The 14,379-nt window shown below is 38.2% G+C and overlaps 1 protein-coding gene across 8 annotated transcripts in view; it reads left to right on the forward strand.

The window, feature by feature from the left end:
• Nucleotides 1-14,379, forward strand: part of CUNH4orf19 (chromosome unknown C4orf19 homolog) — a 68,714-nt gene that overhangs the window by 39,856 nt on the left and 14,479 nt on the right. For 7 of the 8 annotated variants that reach the window (XM_016140720.2, XM_016140729.2, XM_016140726.2 and 4 more), the window contains exon 2: nt 13,887-13,936. The gene's annotated coding sequence lies outside the window, so the exon portion shown is untranslated. Of the gene's footprint in view, nt 1-10,408; nt 13,937-14,379 lie in introns of those variants that run through there. The other variant, XM_016140723.2, reaches the window with a different exon arrangement.

Consider the following 14,379-nt stretch of genomic DNA (forward strand, 5'->3'; position numbering starts at 1 on the left):
TTTATGGTGATTCCGCCATCATCTTAATGATAAACAGTTATCATCTGCTGTATTTTAGGCATTATTTCAGGAATTTTGCTGCATTATGATAAACAATTCTAAAATACATCTGCTGTATCTTAGGCATTATTTTCGGAGTTTCGCTGCATTATCTCTAATCCTTATAACAGCCCTAGGAAAAGTATTGTCCCTGTTCTACAGTTGATGAAACTGAGTACTGCCTCAACGTCACGACTATGCTGAAGTAAATTTCTTTCTCACTAAGTGTTAATACTCTACTGGGACCTTAATGCCACACGTCCCGCCCCCTCGAGATTGATTAACCCAGAAGGGGAAGTTGGGAGAAGGGTCACTGTTAATTGGAGGTTAGTAGTGTGTGGCTGAGGGGAAATAGTCTGAGAAATGCTTTTGCTCTGCAGGCTCAGAACCCTGAAACCTCGTGCTGGATCCAGCCAGGACTAGCTGGGGAATTTTGGAGCTTCAGAAATTTCATGAGGGGCTATTAAAAATTAGATTCTGTTAAAGTATAGGCAAACAAATTATATTAAAAACGAAGTTAATAAATACTCAAAACTCATCCCTTCCTAATTATTTTACTGTTTTCTATGTTATTTACATCTATGGTTTCTGTGTGGTAGAAATACTGTATAATGAGGAGCAACTGTACATCTCTTTTCAACTTCGTGTTCGGCCACTTAAAATCACTAGCTTGCAATCAGCCATGAAAGGTGCATTTACACCATGGAAAGTGCCTAATGCTATAAATCAGGTTTGATTTAATGTTTTGTTGCTTGACTGTGCTTAAGAATATGATGAAAAAAACAACGCAAAGTAAACATAAAAGTTTGCTGTCTATAGCCATTACACGAGAATAACACAAAACAAATTCCCGAGGAAATATTTCTTCCTGTATTCAAAAACTATTATTTGATTCAGCAATGAATTTGTTCATGTGAAATTACAACATATGTGCTTATTGTTTCACTTTCATCTAACTAGTTAATGTAAATGAAAACATCAACTAACGTTCATGTTGGAATATACTTGTTTGTCAGTTACAACCTCAGATTCGCTATGGATAGAAGAGTTTGGCAAAACTCAGTTAAAATATTCTGTGAAAATCAATTTGTTTAAATAGAATTTATAATTAAAAGGGAGCGTTATTTATTTTATTTTTATTTGTAAACTATGTGCTACACTTTTTAATAAATTTATAATAAACTTTTTCTTTTCTGTAGAACCAGCTGTTAAACATTTGCCAGCACATCACTGCCTGTGAGGTGTGACTGGTCTACAGACTTTCCACCTGCCAGAATCGCAAAGTGAAAATTCGTGCATTTCCCAAAACATTGGCACCATTTTGAACATAGTTGAAATAAGACCATAGCTTTTTATCCCATTGTTGGGGGCAGAGGGTTAGGGGAAAGAGGCTTAAATGCATGTCAACTTCTGGTGTCAGATTTTCTTCATTAGTCCACTGGCAAGAGTGAATACTGTTAAACTACCCCAGTTTCTCCTAAAATACCAGGCATTCTGTTGCTGAGTATTCATGTACCTTTTTTCGCTAATGAAGATTGTAGGATTCATTTCCAGCCATCTCTTGCTTAAGCAGTAGGATCCCCTCTCAACCAAAGAACAGTAAGTTAATACACTTTATGTGTTAGTAAGTATATCAGGCTAAGAAAACATTAAGGATTGAAAAATTGGGCATTTAAACCAGTCTCATATTTACTTAGTTGAGTGAATTAAAAGTAGGTTAAGAGTTTATCGATATCTAATTTTGTTTTACTTCTACCCTGTACTGCTCTCTAGAAATACTCTTGTGATCTGTGGATTGTCATGCATGTTTTTATATGCTCAGTTACTTACGCCTACTTTAATTGGTTTTGGATTGCTTCTACAACACTGTATTTCCATGTTACATTCCACACTGCAGAAGGTGGGCCGTTCTGTTGATTTTAGCTTATAAATTAGCAAACTTTCTGTGAGCAACCGTTTTTAATTTCTCTAAGCAAACTTTAATACACAGAGTTTTGAGAACTGCCCTTCCCATCTTACTCCGATAGACATCTAATATTAGTTAATGAAAAAAGATGAATGAATGAATGAACAACTTCTAATGTTTTCTGGAAAAGTGTTTATATAGGATTAGCAATGCTTAAGTGACAAGATAAAAATAATAACTGAGAAAGTTATTATTTGACTCAGTTTTGAACAGTCATCTAATGGAGAATCATGTCCGCAGAGTTCAGGTTCCCTTAGAAAAGTTGAGAGATTGCCAAGTAATGGTGGGACTCACTTACAATGCATATTTTCCTAGTGATTATTAGACAGAATTTTTTTTTGGTTATGATATTAAGCCTGTGTCTATTTTTTAGGGATGTCCATTTTACCTAATTCATCAGAAATGATGCTAAAAGGAAACACAAAATTTTCAGCTTTTGATATTTTATTGTTGCTTAGAGGGAAGCGATGTTTTTTTGTTTTGTTTTGTTTTGTTTTCTTCAGTGATATCTAAAGAAACAAGATGAGATAGGTAGTCCATACAGAAGCAGCAATTTCTTTTTTAACCTTTGAAAAATCGCTGCTCCAGGAAATATACAATTTAAATCCAAGGTCATTGGCTACAGTGTGACCAGAATATATAGATAATACTTTTCTTAGAGGATGGACACACAACATTGATGTTATAGCATCTGGAAATTTAAGTTATAAACATCTATGTCCGGGAACATCGTGGGAGTTCATTCTGGTGTGGCCACAGTTGGGGCCTTGGCTAGAGTCAGGTGTTTTATTAACCTTGAAGCCATTCCTTGAACTCAACTTTCTTCAATTAGACCATAGTGTCTTGACTCTAATAGTATGAGGTCAGATTTTCAGGACCCATCAGTTAACAAATATTTATTGAGTACCCACTATGTGCTTAGCACTGGGTTGGACACTAAGTAGCTTTTTTAATGGAATTTATATTACAACATTGAACAGCCAGAAATGGGTGAAATTTTTTTTCTTCAACTAAAATTGATCGAATTGGAGTATCATCATTGCCACTTTGTGGGTAAGGAAATTGGTTTCCTGTGTGTAAGTGACTGCCAAGTCCATTGTTAGAAGTGGTAACACCAAGGAGCCACATATCCTGGGACTTCGGGTCCCACAAAGTAGGGTATGGCAGCTTCAGGGTCAGTCGGATCTTGGCTGCACTACTTGCTAGCTACAGTATATAAGGTAAGTTCCTTGACTTCTGCTTCCTGCCCCCCCCCCATTAAATGAGCTTAAAATTACTACCTACCTCATAAGGTTGTTCTGAGGGTTAAATGAGATAATGCAAGTAAAATGCTTGACATATAGTAAGCATTCAATAGGTATTTATTACCAGTATTCCATTGTAAATAACAGATACTAAATCAGATTCCATGCTTATAAAACTAAGACAGCACCAGGCATCTACGTAACTGGCCACATGGCGGTGGAATAGACTCTGAGCAAGCAGTTTAGCATAGCGCTTTGATGGTTGGGATCATCCATATGGTTGGGACCACTTGGAGATGGGGACCAGGGTCTAAAAGATTCCACAGAACAGATCACAATGGGTCTTTGAAATGGGAGGTAGAATTTCACTTACCTTGAAAGAGTGAGCCCAGCTAAAATAGATATAATTGTATTATATCTATTGCTGTGTAACAAATTACCTCATTTGTTATCTCACTGTTTCTGTGGGTCAGGAACCCAGGTACAGCTTAACGGATGCCTCTGGCTCAAGGTTTCTCATGATATTGTAGTCAACCTGTTGGCTGGGGCTCTGGTCATCTGCAGGCGAGACTGGAACTGGAGAGTCTGCTTCCAAGCTCTCTCAGGTGCCTGTTGGCAAGCCTCTAAAGAGTCACTTCCAAGTTCACTCATATGGTTCCTGGCGTGCCTTAGTTTCATTTCACCCACTTTGTTTATCATCCAATAGAGCTGGAGTCAGCATTTTTTTTGTAGATAGATATGTAGTAAATATTTTAGGCTCTGCAGGTCACACAGCATCTTTCACCACCACTCAGCTCTGCTGTGTAGCATGAAAGCAGCAATAGACAACACGTAAGTGAACGGGCAAAGCTGTGCGCCAATAAAACTTTATTTACCAAAAAAGGTGGCCTCACCCTGGCTCTAGATCTCTACAAGGACAGCAGTATGGTTTAGCAAAAATAATACTGGCAGTCACTTAGCTTTTCGGGGCTTCGGTTCCCAGTCTGTAATACATGTGGGTTAGATTAGTATTTTCCCAGGGCCTACCATCCCACAAATGGTGTGAGTCTAATTTTAATCTTCATTCACAGCAGTTTAATAGCCACTTATTTGTTCTGTCTCTCTCTGCTAAAACTAATAGATAAACTGGATGGTCAAAACACCTTACAAATCTCACTGTAGAATGGGAGAAATTTAGCCAGAGACAACTTAATCGATGTGTCCAAGTCCCTCCCGTTAATGTCGTCTCAGCCCCCCGTGGTGTAGGCCTGTTTTGAGACAGAGAGTAACAGGCTTGTGATAGTAGGGACCTTGCCTGCCTGCATGATAAAGAAGAGTCCCAGAAGCTAGGGGACCAGTGGTATCATAATATAGCTACTGGTGATTGATTGCTTACTTGTGTTAATACAAAGTATATAATCCATAAGATAACAGCTTTTATGGTTCTTAAGATATGAATACTTAAGGAACCACAAATAGTGAAGTCTCTACAAAGGGTATGAGAGAGTAGACTCCCCACCAAGAATTTCCCTTAAACTAAATACACAGGAATCTGTCCCTAGTATTTCTTTTTTTTTGCATCACACTTGTGATGAACATACAACCTGCTTCTTCTAGAGCAACAGTAATATCAGATTAAGATCTCTCAGAGGTTGAAAGAGGTTTGGATTACTTTCATTGTTATTTTTGAGGCTCTCAGTATATTAAAGTAGTAAAATAATGACAAAACAGGATTATAAAAAATCGAAAATTTTAAGTGCTTACATATACAAATTGCAATATTGCGCACATGCATAAAGGTGATAAAATGTTCCTATTCTCAAGATAAAGTATTAGTTCATAGGAAACCACAGGTGACTTATTATGGAAAAATGTGGCTGAAGTGTGACGAATTTTATCTTCTTTCAATCCTGTCAATGTAGCACTGAGCATATATTTGGAGGTACTTGTCAAGAGTCTACATTTGAGGCCCTTTATGAATTGGGAGGTTAGTTTAGTTGACCTCCTGTATCCCATCTTCCCTGCCTACCCTCACAGTGGCGAGGCTCGGTTGCATACATCCTGTCATATTGAAGACTCCATGGTGTAAATGAAAAAGCTTGAACTCTGGGTCCTTGTTTCACCATTTACTAGTTGTGTATGTAACCTCGTGTGAGGTAGTTAAGCTTGCTGTTCATAAAATGGAGCTAGTATTGTGGCTGGGAAGAAAATGAAATAGTATGTTCAAGTGTCAGATACCACCATCACTAGCAACATACACACACACACACTCACTCACTCACACTCACACTCTCACTCACTCACTCATGCATTAGAGCTAGAGCCCCAGGTTTTGGGTTTGAAATTCCGTCGAGTGCAGCCACACTGCCTGCCTGGGCCCAGAGAGGGGTCTTGTGGCTCTGACCTCCCTGAGTTCCCGTGCATAAATGAACTGACAGCACTACAGCTGCAGTGACTTGGCCCTGGGTTCGGCCTCCCTCTGTTCTCTCTCGCCTGCCTTTGATCAGTGAAGATAACTTGCACGTCTGAGACAAATCTCTTACACTGAATGTGTGAGGCATGGAGACAGAATAAGGACTTCTTAAACAGAAAAGGTAATATCCACAGGGCATCGGAGTACTGACAGGTTTACAAGATGGTTGTCAGCTGTTGTTCCTCGGACCCCTGCTGCTGTGAGAGCCGCATCTTGCAGCCTCTGCCTGGGAAGAACTTGTGCTGCACAGAGAAAGCTTAACTTAATAGGAGTTAAGAATTCAAGTCTGATCACTGTGGTCTGTTGTGCAGGGTCTTTAACCTGGGGGATTTCTGCCTGGGACAGCTCATTGCTGGACAGGTTTTCCTTGCTTGTTTACCTGGCATTCCAAATTTGAATAGCAGCTATGCCTTGTGGATCCAGTATTTCCTGGTTTGTGATGGAGAAAACAGCCTCCTGGCTGGTCTCTAACTGCCAGGGCCTATGGGTCATGCTTAGGTCAGAAGAAAATGAAAAAAAAAAAAAAATGGGAAAAGGCAAGGAAAATCAAAATGATCTCCCATATTACAATTATGCAATATTTATAATCAGTAATGTAGACTCTGAACTGGGAAGCTGCAAGGAGGGTAACTGCCCAAAATGGAGAGTTCTAGAGTGTTAAGCTATAGAGAGTAGTTAAATAACAAGAAGAGCATCACTCTTGGAATAATTTGCAGTCATTTAAAAGTTATTCCAGATATTTTGTATTGTCATGGAAAAGACTAGAGACATAATGTTAAGTGAAAAAAGAAAAAAAAAACAGGACATGATGTTGAGTGAAAAAAGAAAAAAAAACAGGACATGAATATTGGGTGAAATTGGTATGCAGATGGACGCAAACTAAAACAAATCCTGGAAAAAATTTAACACCTAACACAAGGTTGGGTTGCTATGGTTATGGCTGACCTTTTTTCCCTTTTCCCAAACTTTCTGTGCTTACATGTATATGTGTATGCATGTGTATTATTATATCTATTTTATATATGTATGTTATATATAAATATGTATACATACAAATATACATAATATATCATTTTTAATGAAAAAGTTCTTAAAGCATCTGGAAAATATTGGAGATGTTTATCAGCAGAGCAGATGGAAAAGAAAAAAGTTTTTAAACTTTAAAAAAAGACTTAGAATTTGGCATATACTAAGGACTAAACTTTAAAATCCGTCAAGAGATGAGTGAATTTTACACTCTGCACTGCAGATATCTGTGCCTCACTGGAGTAACCAGGAACTTTCTTTTCTCTGCAGAGATCCTAGATATAAATCACAGTTTTGTTTTCCTTGGTTTAAATGACATTCTTCTTTGATCATTCCTTCACACAGTGAAAAGATATTTCCTTGTGCGAGGTAGTGGTTAACTTCTCATAACCTCAGACAACAAAGGGGCCCCTGTGTGAGCAGGCAGGAATTCTTCTTGGAATACAGGGAAGGCCCCCAGCTGAACTGTATCCAAGGAAGATGTTGGGACGCTTGCAAAGCTTGTTGGGAGAAAGGAGCCCAGCTGGAGATCTTTTCTTGCTTTTCAGATATTGGCCCTGCCTACGGCTGGGGGTGGGGAAAACCCATAAAAGAAAACCCAAAAACAAGCCTGAGTGCATTTACAAATTACAAGGGAAAGTTAATTCTTGCAGCTAGTGTTGGTGCCAACTCAGGCTTATCATATTTAGAATTTAACTCCACTTGGAAAGAAACTTTGGTTTTTTTTTTTTTTTTTTTTGCTCATGGAAATTAAGGTAACAGAGATGAACTGTCCACTATATGGTAAAAACTCCTGAGTAGAAACCTATCTGAGGATAAGTCATGGGCAGGCTCAAATTCGCCTTGGCTTCTTCCACACTTGTTCCCCTGGTGAGTCCAACATGTTGTCACCAGTTATTATGAACAATGAATCTCATCAAGTCTGGTCCTTAGCACAGCATCCCTGGCCCCACCCCACCTGACCCCAGCCCATCTTTGTGGGTGTATGTCCCACCATGCTCTCTTTTCCACCGCCCACAGACCTTCCCTTTCTCACATCCTTCAACTCTCTCTAGAGCTTGGGAGGCTAGTGGGTCTGATCAGTGCCCTTCCCGCGTCTTCCCTTTGCCCTGCTTTGAACAGAAATTCCCCTTCCTGTGATAGGTACTTCAGTTCATGGTCAATGATAGCTCCTTTAAGAAAAGCCAGAAAACAAGTGATGGGAAGAAATGAGAGGTGAGGAGAGCCGGCTCTCTGCATTGAGAAGTCCATCTCTCCCAGCCTGCTTCTTGAATGTCGGAGATGAAGAACAATGAGGGGCATGGCAACTGTCATTCTGTGCTCTGCCACCTGCTTGTCCTGATTCATGCATTATCTGTACACTTCACATCTAAAAACGGCAGGCCCGGGGAGGCCGAGAGATTTGCTCAAGGCCACACAGCTAGTAAGTAGTGGAGCTAACATTCAAATTCAGGTGTTTCTGAGTTTGCCAAAACTCTCCCCATTTTCCACTATGCAAAAGTGCTTTCCTAAAGATTCACAGACTTCTGGTCACCAACATCTTCGGGTGGCCAAACAGTATCAGGAGATGTAAGAAATACCTCTTTCTAGATCTAGTGGTGGCTCCACTTAAAAACTAAATTTCTAACAGAGTAAAAATTCCATTCCTTGTGCAGGTAACCTAGCTAGTTAAATATCAAATAGCTCTGTAAGGCTCTATTTACTAATAGACCCATGGAATGTGATCCCCTGTGGGGTTTAGTGTACTTGAATATGCTGTAAAAAAAAAATGTCACCATTTAAGAACCTCTGGACCAATACCATCCAATAGAACTCTCTGCAATGAGGAAAAAGCCCTAGGTCTACATTGTCCAATGTAGTAGCCACTAGCCACATGTGGCTTTGGGGCATTTGAAATGCAGCTGGCTAGTGTAACCAAGGCTCTGAACTTTTAATGTATTTAATTTTAAGTAATTTAAATTCAAATAACCTCATGTGGCTAGTTGGCTAGCAGTTACCATATTGGACTACGCAGCTCTGGACTATTCTGAAATGTTGATTGCTAGTCCCCACATTTCCATAATGCTTTGCCTATGAGCTCCATTATATCACCAGATCATAATTATTTGTTTATGTTTTGCCTACCTCACTTGGTTGTAAGCTTTATGTCTTATCCTGCTATTATCTTGTATAAGCACATGGCCTGGCCCACAGTACTAGATGTTAACTGATTAATGTAGGTTAAATAAATGGATGTCAGTTGGCATTTTCAAAAGCATCATTGTTTTCCTTTGCTATCATCTGGCTTACCTTTCATGACTTTGCTCTGATGACTAGATCAGTTCCTGAATCTTTGTACGAAGCCCAGACTGCTCACTTGTGAGCACATTTTTCTTTCCTCAAAGTAAATCACCTTTTCTCTGATTGTTTTAGTTATTTGCATCTGTTTCTCTAAATGAATGCTTCTGTTTCCATTTCGTGATTTTTTTTTTTCCGGTTTTAAACATCATCTTCTACTACGGAAGATGATTTAGCTTCTATCCCCTGGCCTACACTACACATAAAGAATGTTCCTACTCCCCACCGATCCCCCACCCTAGTTTTAGTTAGATGAAGATCTAGTCTTTATTATACCTATGTAAATGCAATTCATGGGTAAGCCAAGTAGAGAATTATATTTCCTTTCCTGCACAGCTTTTTCTCTGGAGGTAACAAATGGCTCCTCTTTTTTTTTTTTTTTTTTCATTTACTTAGTGTTCTGCATACTTACCACTGATTTGACCCCAAATTCTTTCCCTATTGTATACATCTTTCTGTTTAGGAAACTTCAATTATTCTACCAATTTCATCTCTTAAGAAAACTGCCCAGAGCCTCCTGCCCTTCTCCAGTCTGAGCGAGCTGTCCCGTCAGCTGGGCACACTGCTCGCGCTCTGGGACTGCCCGTCGCCGTTGTCCTGGGGGGTGCCTTGGCCTCTCTCCTGTGTTTAATGCTCAGTGTCCGACATCCTTCGCCTTCCCTCCTGGTTTCCTCCATTTGTTGGTTACGTGTTCCAATAGCCTCCTTCCCAGGAGGGGAAGGAGTATGGATGGTAAATTTTTTATATCCGAAAGTATCTTTATCCTACCCTCTCACTCACTTGGTAGTTTAGCCAGGTTTGGAATGATTTGTGTGTGTTTGTTTAAGAAATCCAAAACCATTCTGCTCTCCAGATCTTTGTAAATGACCCGGGTTTTAATTTGTTTGTTTGGTTGGTTTGGGAGCCTGTTGGATCTCCACTTTTATCCCAGTTCCAAAATATCACGGTGATGTATTTTGATTTTGAGTCTATTTTTATTCATTGGGTTGGTTACTTGGAGAGTGCTTTCATCTGGAAACTCATGTCCTTCAGTCATCTGGAATTTTCTCAAATAATTTTGTTGATGAATTTCTCCCCTCTTGTTTGTTCTCTCTTTCTGGAACTCCTATTATATGGATATTGGACCTCCTGAATGGACCTTTAATTTATTTTTATTTTTTCTATTTGATTTTCTATTTATTTATATCTTTTGCGACTTATATGAGATTTCTTCATCTTTTTCTTTTAGATTCTCTATTGAAATGTTCATTTTTTTCTGTCTTGTTTTAATTTTTAAAGCAAAGCTTTTTTCTTGTTCTCTATTTTTTTTAATAGTCTTTTTTTAATAGTCTGTTTTGGGATGCAAATGACTGATGAAGATTATTTTTGTCAATTGTTTCATTTTCTTCTCCTACTCTTGGTTTAAAGAGCTTTTTGGTCGGTCGGTTGGTTGGTTAGTTGATCGGTTGGTTGGTTGGTTTTGGTTGGTTTCAGTCTCTCTCTTTCATGTTAGAGACTTTCCTCAGATGTCTGGAGGACAACTAGAAGGTGGCAGCCAACATTCCAAGAGCCAAGGAGAGGAGCAGGCTGAGGGTCTCAGCATTCCATGTGCACACATGTATTTAATCACCCGGTTTTGGGTTCCGTACCTCTGCCCTTTGCTGTGTATTCCCTACTATGTTCTTGGTCTAGAAACCCTCTTTTACCCTCCCAGACACTAAATTTATATTCTTGGTTGAGATGAAGAGTGGAAACAACCGCTAGGCCAGGAGTAGGCAGAGGGATTTAAGACCTTAATTGCTTCTTAAACACCTTCCAAATTATCCTGATTTTAGACCTCCCCTCTTCATTCCTACTTTCCTAAAACCATTATGGATTCTACAGTCTATATTGAGCTGCTGACTTACTAGGTTGGTTACTTCATATCCATGGGCTTTTGGTTTTTATCTCATGTTACTCTATAAGTTCATACCCACTTTTCCTTTTAATGGAAGATGGCTGCACGCACTCGTTCTGTCTGCCACCTTTCTCTTATTATCTCCCCATCCATCACGTCCACTCAAGAGGCTGAATGCTGAATCCAGGATCTCTAAAGTACTGCATGTGATCTTCCTTCAGCTTTCCTGTTTATGGGACCATCATTCCTCCACCTGTCAGCCTTCAAGAATAAGAATCATTTTAATAATTCCTTTTTTTTTGGTCACACAAATTTTTACTTTTATGAATTTCTGGCATTTTTCCTCCGTAAAATTTAGTACATATTTGTGAAAATCCTAATTTCTTTTCAAAGTATTAAAGATAATGAGATGCTCTTCTTTGAATCAAGGAACTTCCAGTAGTAGCAGGGGAAAAAAAAATTAACAAAAATGATGATGATGATGATGATGATGATGATGACAACGACAACAACGACACCGATGATCAATAAAACAATCACAGCTAACGTTGAGATTGTAGTTTGTGCCAAGCACTGTGCTCAATACTCTGTGTTCTTTTACTTAATCCTAACTATTCTCTGAAAAATGGTGCTATTATAATTGTCATTTTGCACACAAGAAACAAGTAGTGAAGCAACAAAACTTTTCCAAGACACTATACATAATAAATATATAAACCAATGTGCTGAGAGAAATCAAGGACAGTAGAAATTAATACTTAACTCAAAAGTCAAAGAAAGCTCAGAAAACTAGATTTCAAAATTTACTCTTTCCTCTGAATTCCCTTTGATAACACCACACACTGGGTTCTTTACATTTGTCACTTAATTCAAAATATTAACTTTTAGCAAGTCTCTCTGTACCTAACCCTTTTAACTTCCCCTACTTAGTACTAGCAGATGAGACTTTCTTATATATTGCCTCCATACTGTCATTCAGTGCTCAAGAACCTACTCCCCTTTGCCAGTCATGTCATGTTTGATCTTCTGGTCCTGTTTTCAAGAGCCTTAGTACATATGTCATATCCATTTCCCAAATATATGACATAGGTCTCTCTACTATATACAAGTCACATTCTTTCCTACCATTTTGCTTTTACTAAAACTGTCTTTTTGCCTAACTAATATTTACCTGTCTCTTATGGCTTCATAAGAGACAGCCTGAACCCAAACTCCCATGATGCTTAGTATTTTTACCAATTATTGGGTCCTTGCCATGGATAAGCCAATATAATATCAGTGCTAGCTTGCCCAACAAATTAGCCATGTACCAAAGGCACCAACAAAGCAGGTATGCAAAAAATATTTTATTTTGAAAGAATTTATTATTTCAAAGAGTCAGCCTGAGGAAAAAAACAGAATGTCTTTTGAAGTCTTATATTATGGTTATTTTGTTGTTGTTGTTGTTACTACCTGATCTTTAAGGTGCTTAGAGCTCTTAACATTCTTGCTCCATCCTTGGATATTGTTAATTTTCATCTTAGTTGTTGGGTAAATGGACCATGTCTTTGTATAATTGTGCCCAAAGTAGGCACTCATTTAATATAGGCTATTTTTAATAAAATTTGTGCATAATATAACCCTGAAACAAAAATTATAATATAGGATTAAGATACCAAATTTCATAGAATGTTAGATGTCATCAGTTGTAACATGTACTATTGTCTTATGCACCAAAAAAAAAAGAAAGAAAACAATGTTGCCAGTTTAACCATGATGTGCCAATAATTGTAAGATAGATACTAATTTCAGAGATGTTAAGAGGTAAATGAATACATGTGCATCTTGGGTTTGATAAAATGTGTACATTGTTGTTTTATGATACATTGGTATTAGGCATCTTAAAACTGTCAATGATATTTTTAAGTCAGATTTTTAAAAGACACTAAGTACCATCTAAATGCAAGTCACTGTGTGAAGAAATACAACATGTAGATAAACAATGATAAAGCCCTGACCCTTTCCTACTAAGAGTTTACAGTCTAATGTTATATAAGTGAATTACAAGAAAGGTAGAAAGTGATCAGAGCCAGTTGAAGCTGTTGAAGATCCTATAAACATTAAAAGAATGGAGCAATTCCCTTTAGTTTGGATTTTCAAAAAATCTTCACAGAGGAAATGGTATGTTGAAGAATGAGTAGAATTTTGTAAACTGTTGATGGGCATGGAGGCATGCCAACTGGAGATTACAATAGGTGCAAAGGCACAGAAACAGAAAAATATAGGCATGTTTAGAAAATAGTGAAAAATCTAGATTAGCTGGAGGCTAGAGGAGTTTCAGAGACAATCTTGAAAGGCCATTGGTGCCATATAGAAGACCCTGAATGCTTAGCTGAGTTCATTAGAGACTTGGAAGGCAATGCAGAACCACTGAAAGATTTTTAAAAGGAGAGTGGCTAGTAGGATAAGAGCATTTTTTGAAATTTTATGTCTTTAGAGAGTGAATTACTCTAATCATCCCAGAGAAGTTGGTAAAATTTAAACATTTGCTTTACTTTCAAATTCTATACATCATTATTTTCATTATAAGCAAAACTATTTTATAAAGTATGTATTCTGTCTCCAAAAAGCAAATCTCTTGAATTTCTTTCTGCTTAGTTGAAATTTTACCCATCAGAGCCATAGCTTTTGGTTATTGAACAATTCCGACATGCTGAGTATGTGATAAACAGCTCACGTACTGTGCCATTTAAATCTTATTTTATAGAAGAACCACTGAAATTGGGTAAATTTTTAATTGCTCAGTATCAGGAACTGAGCCAACTGTTCCAGATCGAGAAGTCCATCACCCCACAACACTGCCAGTGGCCCTCAGAAAGTGCTCTCTACTGTCACATTGTTGGTACAACTTGTCTGTGACATGGAGGCCACTTATAGCTTCAATTTTCAACTTTTGTGTTGTTGCAGGAAGACAAGTTAAACTGCTAGAGAAACCTCATGGACAATCTCCACAATAGGTAAGTTATTTTCTTAATGCTTTGGGGGGAAAGTCTACTCTTTCTACTTTCTATTAAATTTCCTATTCCTTGGTCTTTCACTACAGTTTTTATTACTTAAAGCATTAAAGCCAGTAGACAGAGCAGTCCCCAAAGTCTGTTTCTTTCTGGATCATTCAGGTTTAAGTAGAATTCTGTTATTTTTTTCTCTTTACTATTGTTGTTTGTGGATACAATTCTAAAATATATGAGATGAGACATGACCCAACTAAGTCTTCACTCTGAAAGATTTTCAGTGAATCTGTCTCCCAAGGCAATTTGAGGTTTCTCCAATAAAGATCATCCGTCCAATGAAAATCATCCCTCTAGAATAATGTTTCTTGGAGTATCATCCCAAGACCAGCATCAGCAGCCTCACCTGAGAACTCATTAGAAATGCAGATTCTTGGGCCCCACCCCAGACC

This window comes from Rousettus aegyptiacus, unplaced genomic scaffold (assembly GCF_014176215.1).
Source record: "Rousettus aegyptiacus isolate mRouAeg1 unplaced genomic scaffold, mRouAeg1.p scaffold_m13_p_10, whole genome shotgun sequence".
Lineage (NCBI taxonomy): Eukaryota > Metazoa > Chordata > Mammalia > Chiroptera > Pteropodidae > Rousettus > Rousettus aegyptiacus.